Source organism: Lipotes vexillifer, unplaced genomic scaffold, assembly GCF_000442215.2.
Source record: "Lipotes vexillifer unplaced genomic scaffold, Lipotes_vexillifer_v1.1 scaffold221, whole genome shotgun sequence".
Taxonomy (NCBI): domain Eukaryota; kingdom Metazoa; phylum Chordata; class Mammalia; order Artiodactyla; family Lipotidae; genus Lipotes; species Lipotes vexillifer.
This window is the reverse complement of record NW_006772957.1, coordinates 1,017,459-1,028,950: the sequence shown is the minus strand read 5'-3', so window position 1 is coordinate 1,028,950 and position 11,492 is coordinate 1,017,459. Positions and strand designations below refer to the sequence as shown.

The 11,492-nt window shown below is 42.9% G+C and overlaps 1 protein-coding gene across 2 annotated transcripts in view; it reads left to right on the top strand.

Moving 5' to 3' along the window:
* The window catches only part of EXOC5 (exocyst complex component 5), a 53,620-nt gene that overhangs the window by 6,096 nt on the left and 36,032 nt on the right, over positions 1-11,492 (top strand). The window lies entirely within an intron of this gene.

Genomic DNA, 11,492 nt, shown 5'->3' with positions numbered 1-11,492 from the left:
AGGGAAAGAACCCTTTCCCCATAAGTATCCTTGTGGGTTGAGTTACCTGGTCACAGGTAAGGAAGCAGAAGTAGCATGGGTTTGAAAAGAAGACTAGAGGAGGCTGCTGGTAGTGTACCTGTTCATTTTGGGGTGCAAAGAAATTTGGTTAGGTAGTGTAATATAAGAACTTCAAGGGCAGACTTAAGAGTGTAAACTTCATAGTTTAGGAATTGCATAGGGAAGTTTCTGACTAAAAGGGAATAGTGTTTTGTTTTTTTTTTTTTTTTCCTTGCGTTATGCGGGCCTCTCACTGCCGTGGCCTCTCCCATTTGCGGAGCACAGGCTCCGGACGCGCAGGCTCAGCGGCCATAGGCTCACGGGCCCAGCTGCTCCGCGGCATGTGGGATCTTCCCGAAACAGAGCACGAACCCGCGTCTCCTGCATCGGCAGGCGGACTCTCAAGCACTGCGCCACCAGGGAAGCCCTGGGAATAGTGTTTTAAAGATTAGTTTGGCAGTGATCTGCACAATGAATTTAAGAAAAGCACCTTATATAGGACGTATTTGAACCCACCTGTTAGTTGGTTTAATAGGACACAGAAATACTTCTCTCTGAAATCCTCTGAGCCTTATTTTTATTTTTATTTTTTTGCGGTACGCGGGCCTCTCACTGTTGTGGCCTCTCCCGTTGCGGAGCACAGACTCCGGACGCGCAGGCTCAGCGGCCATGGCTCACGGGCCCAGCCGCTCCACGGCATGTGGGATCTTCCCGGACCGGGGCACGAACCCGTGTCCCCTGCATCGGCAGGCAGACTCTCAACCACTGCGCCACCAGGGAAGCCTGAACCTTATTTTTTAATCCAAGCAAGCGAAAATATTATAGGTTCTTTGAGTTTGTGGGTGGCTGTAACATTTTATTGGATCTATTTTTGGGAAAGCTACTATAAGAAAATATAAACGTTTGGTTGGATTTTCTCAAGGAAACAATGTTAAATTAGGGATTTATGTTCCTGTCCAAGGGCTTGAGGTCTTAATTTTTAATAGAAATGACCACAAACCCCAAGTTTTTATTACAATTGGTAGCATTTGTAAAGAATAAGAAATCAGTTTAATAGATCAACACAGTAATCAATTATGTAAAGTTGAATTTAATATGATAGTATCTTTGTAGTACACACTTAGATTTTTGGTTTTGTTTTGGCTGTTTGCTTTTAATTACTACAGAAAAATAGAGATTAAGATATACCTTTGTCAGGTTCACGAAATTCTAAAAGATTTTTGGGGTAATGGTTTACAGGTATCTTTGAGAATCCTCTTAGGAGGACTTAGTCATTTGGAGGGCTTGGAGAATTTGTTAATTTGGCTATCTTTTTCTCATTGTAAATGCCTTTGCAGCAATGCTAAGTATTAGAAAGTAAATTATTGGGATTTATTTAGTTTTATAAGCAGCAAAGGTTTTGTTTTTTGCTTTTTTTGGACTTCCATTCCATTGAAATCAGTAGTTGATTTATCTTAAATTCTTGTTGATAATTTGATTGCTTCTGCAGATGAAAAGTGAACTTTGCTTCCAGGATGCTGTTGTCTCCTAAGTTTTCCTCCTGCTTTACTGGTCCCCCTTACTTTGTCTTTTGTTGGATCCCTTTCCTCCTCCTATCTCCACATGTTGGCATGCCCTTCTTCTTCCTAGATGATCTCATCCTGTTCTGAGGTTTTAAATAACTCTAAGATTATGTATAATGCCAGTTTCTTCTGTGTAATACAAACTTATTTTTCTGACTCTGTGCTCTGCATATTCACTTGTATATCTAATTGGCATCTTCAGCATATCATATGCAGAATAGAACTCTTACATCCCTACTCCCTTTTCCATCTCTTTCCCCAGTCTCACTAAATGGCACCACTTAGCATTCATACAGTTGTTCAGGCTGCAGACCTCTATGAGTAATCATGATTCCCTTTTAAAATTTCTCCCCACATCCAATTCATCAGCACTTTGTATGGGTACAGTCTTTAAAATGTCATGAACCAGGCCACATCACAGTACCCCTCTACTGCCATTTTCATCTGAGTCATTAGCATCTCTTGACTAGACTAGTACAGTGTTGCAGGTTTTCCCAGAGAAGCAGACTTTGAGACAGAGTTTAGTGTGCAGAATATTTATTAGAAAGTACACTTGGGATAAATACATGTGAAAGGACAGGGTAAAGAAGCAAGATTGGACCTAAGGAGAAGTAGCAGTACAATGCTGGCCCAGTGATAATGGTGATGATCCCTATGGGAAGATCTGGAACTAAAATTATCTATCAGAGTTGTCCTGCTTTTTAACAAAGTGGTCAGGCCTTTATATCCCCATCTTATTTAGTCATTGGATATAGACCACGTTGAGAAAAGTATGACATTGAGTGAAGTGGCTCTTTGTAGCTGAGTGGATCCCTGAAAATACTGCCAGGTGAAGGTTCTGTGCTGACAGCACTGCTAGCAGTTAGAGCAAGACCCTTTTTTTGTTTTTTTCTTTTTTTTGGTACGCGGGCCTCTCACTGTTGTGGCCTCTCCCGTTGCGGAGCACAGATTCCAGACGCACAGGCCCAGCGGCCACGGCTCACGGGCCCAGCCGCTCCGCAGCATGTGGGATCTTCCCAGACCGGGGCATGAACCCGCATCCCCTGCATCGGCAGGCAGACTCTCAACCGCTGCGCCACCAGGGAAGCCCGCAAGACCCTTCTTGAAGGGAGATCTGGATGACGCGTGTCTACTGCAGACCACCCCTGTGCCACTAGACTCCATGTCTTCACATACATTTGGGGGGTACCTCCTCTAGACTCCAGTTGGGGTTCTTATCCTGGAGGAAAATTAGAAGGTGGTTATTGGGATGAACTATGGCGCCTACTGTTGCATGTGGTCTCAGGTTGCAACTGATATCACTTTCCATTTTTTACTCTCCATTCTAACTCCCCCTCACCTTCAGCTAGTATGTCTGCTGCTTTTGGTGGCTTAACTGGTTACCATACACTTCTTAGGCCGGGGCTGCACACATGTCCGTGTACTTTCAGAATTGGTCAAGGGAGTATCACAAGATCCTTACAAGGAGATCTGTGTGTCAAACATATTGTTCCCTGCCCCCTCTGTATAGTAGCCACCCTGCCTCCCTCTGATTATGTTAGTTGCCCTGCCAAAGATGGTCACTCCTCTTCTTGTGTTTTTTTTTTGTGTGTGTGGTACACGGGCCTCTCAGTATTGTGGCCTCTCCCGTTGCAGAGCATAGGCTCTGGACGCGCAGGCTCAGCGGCCATGGCTCACGGGCCCAGCCGCTCCGCAGCATGTGGAATCTTCCCGGACCGGGGTGTGAACTCGTGTCCCCTGCATTGGCAGGCAGACTCTCAACCACTGCGCCACCAGGGAAGCCCCTCTTCTTGTTTTTTATTCACTGGATAAAAGCAGCCAAATGCCCAGGCAGCACTTGAAGTTATAGTTTATTAGGACTCAATTATGTTCCCATACAAAAGTATTCCCCCTTTGGAGATTAAGACCTCTAACCCTGTAGACCTTAGAATTGCAGGAATAGCAAGAACAAATTGGGAGTCATGATGAGCAGGGCCACTTCTGATTTTATTCCTTGTTCCCAGGCTCATGTGTTTTTTCTGTTGGGGACACAGCATCATATAAAGGTTTTAAATTCAGAATGTATACTGCATTTTGGCGGATAGTGCTCCATCTTTATAGAGTATTGTCTCTGAACTGGTAGTTCAGTTTTTGGTACGCGGGCCTCTCACTGTTGTGGCCTCTCCCGTTGCGGAGCACAGATTCCAGACGCACAGGCCCAGCGGCCACGGCTCACGGGCCCAGCCGCTCCGCAGCATGTGGGATCTTCCCAGACCGGGGCATGAACCCGCATCCCCTGCATCGGCAGGCAGACTCTCAACCGCTGCGCCACCAGGGAAGCCCGCAAGACCCTTCTTGAAGGGAGATCTGGATGACGCGTGTCTACTGCAGACCACCCCTGTGCCACTAGACTCCATGTCTTCACATACATTTGGGGGGTACCTCCTCTAGACTCCAGTTGGGGTTCTTATCCTGGAGGAAAATTAGAAGGTGGTTATTGGGATGAACTATGGCGCCTACTGTTGCATGTGGTCTCAGGTTGCAACTGATATCACTTTCCATTTTTTACTCTCCATTCTAACTCCCCCTCACCTTCAGCTAGTATGTCTGCTGCTTTTGGTGGCTTAACTGGTTACCATACACTTCTTAGGCCGGGGCTGCACACATGTCCGTGTACTTTCAGAATTGGTCAAGGGAGTATCACAAGATCCTTACAAGGAGATCTGTGTGTCAAACATATTGTTCCCTGCCCCCTCTGTATAGTAGCCACCCTGCCTCCCTCTGATTATGTTAGTTGCCCTGCCAAAGATGGTCACTCCTCTTCTTGTGTTTTTTTTTTGTGTGTGTGGTACACGGGCCTCTCAGTATTGTGGCCTCTCCCGTTGCAGAGCATAGGCTCTGGACGCGCAGGCTCAGCGGCCATGGCTCACGGGCCCAGCCGCTCCGCAGCATGTGGAATCTTCCCGGACCGGGGTGTGAACTCGTGTCCCCTGCATTGGCAGGCAGACTCTCAACCACTGCGCCACCAGGGAAGCCCCTCTTCTTGTTTTTTATTCACTGGATAAAAGCAGCCAAATGCCCAGGCAGCACTTGAAGTTATAGTTTATTAGGACTCAATTATGTTCCCATACAAAAGTATTCCCCCTTTGGAGATTAAGACCTCTAACCCTGTAGACCTTAGAATTGCAGGAATAGCAAGAACAAATTGGGAGTCATGATGAGCAGGGCCACTTCTGATTTTATTCCTTGTTCCCAGGCTCATGTGTTTTTTCTGTTGGGGACACAGCATCATATAAAGGTTTTAAATTCAGAATGTATACTGCATTTTGGCGGATAGTGCTCCATCTTTATAGAGTATTGTCTCTGAACTGGTAGTTCAGTTATACCTTCAGCAGGCTCTTTCAGTGCTCTATCAGACTGGCAGCTTCTGGGTGGTATGGTTTATGATATGACCAGTTGACTCCATGGTCACCCCCTTTGCTGTTAAATGGGTCCCATGGTCTGATATGTGAGATCCTGTGCCAGGAGAACAAACACTTCCTCTGAGGATAGGCAAATTCAATTTGTAATGTTTCTATTCCTGTTAGAATGAATTACTCTTCCAGCATGGAAAAAGCCCAGTGTAGTCAACTTGCTACCACATGGCTGATTAGCCTACTTGAAGGATGGGGCTGTTTTAGGAGCTCAGAGTTGGTCTCTGTCACTCTTAAGCTAGATCTTTGGCTTTGATACTAGATGGATCAGCCTTGCTAAGTAGGACTCATGCTGTTGGGGCCATATCTCTGAACCGTGTTCTCTCTGTTCATGTGCGCAATATGCTAATGCCAGGCAGAGGCTGGCTGGTGTCAGCTGGCAGAGTCATCTTGTGTACTTGGTTGGTGTCTTGTGAATGTTAACATGTGGTACTAAGATCTTCATACTTCATGCCCAGTCTCATGTATCCATTCACATGCCTGTACCCCCAGACTTTCCTGTTCTCTTTCTTCCAGTCTTTTTCCTCTGATAGCCAGGCCCTTTGCCATTGTCTGTGAGTCCATATATATTCTAACTGCAGGTCAGTTTTCTCTCCACCCAAGAGGATGACCAGGTGTCTTTCCCAAAGCTTTGTCTTTTGGGAGGATTTTTTTTCTTGCCACTGAGTTTCAAGGCCACTGTTGAGGGAGGTTGTAATTGCAGCTGCTGTCCATTTTCATTTGGCACCCACATGCTTAGACAACTCTCATAAACCAAGCTCATGCTATTTCCTTCTCTATCATCTGGTTGTAAGAGATTCCCATAAGGCCATACATGTGAACTGAGGGAAGGATGCTAGTGCAGTAGTAGTGGAAGACATGGGAGTTTGGGCTACCTGCTTATGCAGTTTGCTTTGTGGTTCTGTTCATGTTTGATCCTGGGTTTACTACTTCCATCTTATGATGGATAGTTCCTAGGTCCACTTGGGGAGTCTGTTAGAACACACCTCATGTTATCATTCTGGATGCATGGTCACTTCGTGTCCTGTGGTCAGGTGTACCTTCTCTGTCAGGGTTCAGAAGCGTACTAGGAGTTGTTCCTCAAAAGATGTGTAATTCTGCTGCAAATGGCATGATCTTCCTTCACAGTCCAGGGATCTGTGTTGTGATTATCCCACTGGAGCTTGCTATAACTCCACATGACATTGTTTCTTGGCACTGATTACTTTAATACTTTTAGTAAATGCTGATTTCTTTAATACTATTGGGTCTGCTAGGTTGTATGGCCCCCTCTTCCACAGATATCTTTTCTGTTTTTGTGTTACCTGATATATGTGCCAGAGTGGGTGTGGAATATGTTGGCTCCAGAAGCTGAAAAGGCCTACCAGGTGTTATGTGTCCTTCCTTGTGGTGGAGGTGCAAGGTACCATAGTTTGTCCTTTACTTTGGATGCAATGTCCCAGTCTCCCCTGTCTACCTTAAAAATTTTATTGATACGCTGTGCCCGTGAATCTTTATAGAGTATATGTCTCAGTCTCTGGATCACGTGTGTCTTACCAAGCTTTTCCAGTGTGCTAGCCAGTTCTTGCTCATTTGGCCCAATTAGCATGATGTCACTTCATATGAGGAATCAGTAAGATGTTCTGCAGAATGTCCATACAGTACAGATCATGTTATAATAGAGGGTAAGAGTTCACACAGCCTTGAAGCAAAACTGTAAATGTACACTGTTGTCAGTTCTGTGTGACCATGAACTGTCTGATCCTCTTTGCTGGTAGGGATAGAAAAGAACGTATCAGCTAAATCATTAGCCATATAGCATGAGGCTGGGAGGTACTGCATGTGGCACGGCAGATGTAACTGGGGCTACTTTTTGGTTGATTATTGAGCTAGTCATCCTCCAGGATTTGTCTGGTTTCTACAAAACCCAGACTGATGAATTAAATGAGAAAATGATAGGTAACATTACCCCTGCATCCTTTAGATGGGGGTTGGCAAATTTACAGCCCATGGGATACCTGCCTGTTTTTAAAGTTTTATTGATACATAGCTAGACCATTTGTTTATGTGTTGCCTATGGTTACATTTGTATTACGTAGGCAGAGTTGAATGGTTGTAACAAAGACTCTGTGGCTCTCAAGCCTAAAATACTATCTAGTCCTTTATGAAAAAATTTGCTGATCCTTACTTTAGAGCTTTAAGAGTGGCACTAATTTTTGCCATTCTACTTGGTTACTACATTGAGTAGGGAGGGGCAATTTCAGAGACTTTTACTTGGGCTTCCCCACCATAATAGTTCCTACTCTGTAAACCGAGGACTCAGTGTGGAAGTTGCATTGGCCATCAAGTGTGTCTGTTCCTATTAAAGGTTTGCAAACTGGGGAAATGGCCACTAGTTGGGCTAATGGCCCATTGGACTGATGGTGAGCTTGAATTTGGCTAGGAATATGTTTATTACTTGGCTCCCGTATGTCCTCCTCCCATATGTCTCTTGAGTCCATGGTGCTTTGGGTCAATCAAGAATGTCAGCTAGGACTCTGTATACAACAGACCTCAAAAAGTTTGAGTATTTCCCTTTCCCTAGTATATAGTTACTCAAGTAAATTGTTGTAACTGCTTTTGGGGGAAGGAATAGTAGAATCATTACTGCATATATTTGCCAGCATATTGCAGAGTCCTTCCTCCTGGGAACCTGGCCTTTTCTTCAGTCGATAATGGGAAATATGTTATAGTACATCCTTTAAGACCTTAGTACAAGCTGTGGATTCTCACCACCTCTCTTGATCTCATCTACAACTATTCTCCACTTCACTCACTGTGCTCTAGTCACACTGGCCTCTTGTCATTACTTGCATACTAAGTTTGTTCCCTGTACTTGGAGCATTCCTTCCCCAGATGACGTATTCCTTAGCTGCATTTAGTTCTTTGTTCAGAATTTACTTTTTTTTTTTTAAAGAAAGTGTTTCTTTATTTGTGGCTGCTTTGGGTCTTCGTTGCTACATGCAAGCTTTCTCTAGTTGCGGTGAACGGGGGCTACTCTTTGTTGTGATGCGTGGGCTTCTCAGTGCAGTGGCTTCTTTGTGGAGCACGGGCTCTAGGCGCGTGCACTTCAGTAGTTGTGGCACACAGGCTTCAGTAGTTGTGGCTCGCGGGCTCTAGATGCAGGCTCAGTAGTTGTGGCACCCAGGCTTAGTTGCTCGGCGGCATGTGGGATCTTCCTGGACCAGGGCTTGAACCCATGTCCCTTGCACTAGCAGGTGGATTCTTAACCACTGTGCCACCAGGGAAGCCCAAAATTTACTTTCTTACAGAGGCATTGCCTGATCACTTCTACCAAAAATAATTCCACGCTTATCCATCCGTCTGTATCCTGTTTAGCTTTCTTCATAGTTCTTATTACGTTTTCATATATCTGCTCATTTGTCTGTTACTCTCCTCCCTGAAATCCAGTGGAGCAGAGATTTTTCTCCTGCCCTCCAGAATATTTAGAATAGTGAGTAGCATGTAGTAGGCTTTCAATTAATATTTGTTGAATGAAGGAATACTGCATTTTGAGAAAATTGAAAATATGAAAAAATGCTTGCTTTTTTTTCACTGTCAATAATACTTGTTGATTTGTAAGTTTTTGGACATATAATTTAATAAAACAGGTTTGTTGAGATTAATGAACAGTGTAACATTGAATTGAAAACTGAAACTACTGTCAATAACGAATAAATGAAATTAATAACACATGAGAACTGGGACTTCCCTGACGGTCCAGTGGTTAAGACTCTGTGCTTCACCGCAGGGGGCATGGGTTCGATCCCTGGTCGGGAAACTAAGATCCCACATGCTGCATGGTGCGGCCAAAAACAACAACAACAACAACAAAAAACCACACATGAGAACTAAGATTATTAAGTACTGTATTTACACAAGTATCTATGCGTAAAAAATGACAGGGACAAGGAACACGATTACTATATGATTTAATGAAAGTACTGTGGACTTTTTTTTAACATTTGTATTGGACTATAATTGCTTTACTATGGTGTGTTAGTTTCTGCTTTATAACAAAGTAAATCAGCTATACATATACATATATCCCCATATCTCTTCCCTCTTACATCTCCCACCCTCCCACCCTCCCTATCCCACCCCTCTAGGTGGTCACAAAGCACCGAGCTAATCTCCCTGTGCTATGTGGCTGCTTCCCCCTATCTATTTTACATTTGGTAGTGTATATATGTCGATGCCACTCTCTCACTTTGTCCCAGCTTACCCTTAGTACTGTGGACTTTTGAAGAGCTGCTACTACCTAAATAAATTTAACCTCTTTTAAAGAAAAAACTCTTTATTTTACCAGAAGTGAAGGCTTGAACTTTTGAAATCAGATAAGCATATGTGATCTTAGATTAAGTAGCCTTTGAGTATCACATTATTTCTCAGGTATAAAATGAATCAACATTAATAGAACCTACCTCATGGACTTGTGAAGTATGTATTAAATGAGATTAAGTTTGTAAAATGCTAGGCACATATCTGGCACATAGTAAACACTTAAAAAAATCAGCTGTCATCACCATCTTATCATAATTTAGAAGTATTTCATGTGCTTATCAGACTTTGTAAAGTTCTAAGTAGCTCTAAACATAAATTTCTTTGAGTCATTGTTTCTCAATTTATATATATAAATTAAGAATTGTTAGACATGTCAACTCTTTGTCTCAAGAGAAGTGAGGTAGACTACAGGTATGATTATATAAATGATATGTTAGCTAAATGAATTAATTGTATATTAGAGGGCCAGAATTTTTACTTTGCAGGATAGCTAACTCATCCTTAGGATTTAATCTTCAAACATGTCAGCACCTGGATAAATCTGAATTTTTAATTTTTTTTACAGTCATTACAAAATATTGTATGTATTTCCTGCATTGTGCAATACATCCTTGTAGCCTATCTTACACCCAGTAGTTTCTGCCTCCCATTCCCCCACCCTTATATTGCCCCCCTTCCACCCCACTGGTAACCACTAGTTTGTTCTCTATATCTCTGAGTCTGCTTCTTTTTTGTAATAGTCATTAGCTTCTATTTTTTAGATTCCACATATAAGTGATTTCATACAGTATTTGTCTTTCTCTGTCTGATTTATTTCACTTAGCATAATGCCCTCCAAGTCCATCCATGTTGCTGCAAATGGCAAATTTTCATTCTTTTTTGTGGCTGAGTAGTGTTCCATCATATTTATATACTACACCTTCTTTATCTGTTCATTGGTTGATGGACACTTAGGTTGCTTCCATATCTTGGCAATTATAAATAATGCTGCTGTGAACATTGGGGTACATGTATCTTTTTTTAATTTACATATTTGTCTATCTGTTTATTTATGGCTGCATTGGGTCTTCATTGCTACGTGTGGGTTTTCTCTAGTTGCGGCAGGCGGGGGCTACTCTTCGTTGCGGTGGCTTCTCTTGTTGCGGAGCATGGGCTCTAGGTGTGCATGTTTCAGTAGTTGAGGCGCATGGGCTTAGTTGCTCCGCGGCATGTGGGATCTTCCTGAGCCAGGACTTGAACCCGTGTCCCTGCATTGGCAGGTGGATTCTTAACCACTGCGCCACCAGGGAAGTCTGGGGTGCATGTATCTTTACAAATTAGTGTTTTTTTTTTTTTTCAGATATATACCCAGGTGTGGAATTGCTCCACATATGGTAGTTATATTTTTAGTTTTTTGAGAGACTTCCATACTGTTTTCCACAGTGGCTGCACCAATTTACATTCCCACCAACAGTGTAGGAGGGTTCCCTTTTCTCCGCATCCTGGCCAACATTTGTTATTTGTGTTCTTTTTGTTGATAGCCATTCTGACAGGTGTGAGATGGTAGCTCATTGTGGTTTTGATTTGCATTTCCCTGATGATTAGCAGTGTTGAGCAGAGCTGAGATTTAAATCGCTCTGTTTTCACTGCTGTATAAAACTTATTAGTAACTTTGGGAAACTACGAATAGCTCCTTGTGCCTAACGTTTAGATGGTGAGGATAAGAAGAATTCAAACTGGAATCGCCAGCAAATGCTATCAGTTTAAGTTACATGCTAACTTAGTGGGAGGCAATATATTATATCTATTTGTATGAAAGAGGGTAGTATGGAAAATATGTAAATTAGTGTGTATTAGTCTAAAAAATGCATTATCAGCCGATGGTGAACATTTGAATGTTTATTTTCTTGATTGGGCCTTCTACTCTGATATTATTTTTTAATAATTCTTTTTTTTCTGGGAAAGTTTAGAAAATTTTATCCTGCTTTTTCATTTTTTTCATTTTAAAAATATTTATTTACTTTTTATTTTTGGCTGCGTTGGGTCTTTGTTGCTGTGTGTGGGCTTTCTCTAGTTGTGGCGAGCAGGGGCTATTCTTCGTTGTGGTGCACAGGCTTCTCATTGCGGTGGCTTCTCTTGTTGCGGAGCATGGTCTCTA